A 1,352-nucleotide genomic window follows, 5' to 3' on the forward strand; every position below is an offset into this window, starting at 1 on the left:
AGTCATGCTTGATAAGGGAATTTCTAGTATTTATATAATTTAAGCTCGTTTTTATGTACTAAATTTATTTAATTTGAACGTTGTCGACAATTTTAAATGAACAATATGACACTTAATATTAATAACTCTGCTGCTTGCCCTTAAATTATTATTATTCAACGTATTTTCGATTTCTATTTTAAAGCTTATCAAATAGCAATCAAGTATTTGAAAGCAATTTATTACAGTTGTAAATAATTGTATACTCGATTGCTGTGTGATTAGCCAATAAATATAAATTATTCGTTTTTGCAAGAATTCGGTCTTCGTTTATGCAAGAATTACGTTAAATAATATCACATTTAATTGTTCTCTTAAGGTGCGACTATGTAGACGCGAATTTATAGCGAGCGAGAGGTTGCGAGCGATTTAGTTTTCGCAAAGGAAAGCCATGCACAAACGAGAAGCTAGAAATAACGCTGGCTAGAGCGAATTCCTGGTTCTCGCACATATCTGACAGGTTTTGATATTTATCGCGTCTCGTCTCTTCTCGCAACATATTCTCGCTCGCTCGGAAAATTCGCTCGCTCGCGTCTGCATAGTCGCACCCTTATTGTCAAAGCTCTTAGAAAATTAGGTTAATGTCCAGATACGTGGACTGTCATGGCGGCATTTCCTGTTTTCCGACTGCCAGCCTCGACACAGGAGCGGTTTGGAGACGACATGTCACGTGACGACGCGAGCGAACGGCGGCGGCTGTCATGGCGCCTCATCGCTGATTCCAGCAAACAAAAGGAAACAGTGAGACGCACGTTCTAACCTAACCTAACCTATTCTAATAATATAATTGGTAATAATTATGATAATTTATTAGAATAGGTTAGGTTAGGTTAGAACGTACTGTACGTTTCCACTGTTTCCTTTTCTTTTCTTTCCCGGAATCAGAGGTGAGCCGTCATGACAATCCACGTGTCTGGACTTTAACCAAGAAAAAAGAAAAGGAAACAGTGGGGACGGACGTTCTAACCTAACCTATTCTAATAAATTACCACAATTATTACCGATTAAATTATTAGAATAGGTTAGGTTAGGTTAGAACGTCCGTCCCCACTGTTTCCTTTTCTTTTCCGGAATCAGAGATGAGCCGCCATGACAGTCTACGTATATGGACGTTAACCCGCGCGTCGGTTTTCCCCATTTATCGCGGCGCAGCAGCCGCCGCCGTTCGCTCGCGTCGGTTTGGAGACAACATGTCACGTGACGTGACATGTTGTCTCCAAACCGCTCTGGTGTCGAGGCTGGCAGTCGGAAAACAAAAAATGCCGCCATGACAGTCCATGTATCGGGACATTAACCGAAAATTAAATATAAAT

This window comes from Centruroides sculpturatus, unplaced genomic scaffold, assembly GCF_000671375.1.
Source record: "Centruroides sculpturatus isolate CEXI.00-Female unplaced genomic scaffold, Cexi_2.0 scaffold2459, whole genome shotgun sequence".
NCBI lineage: Eukaryota > Metazoa > Arthropoda > Arachnida > Scorpiones > Buthidae > Centruroides > Centruroides sculpturatus.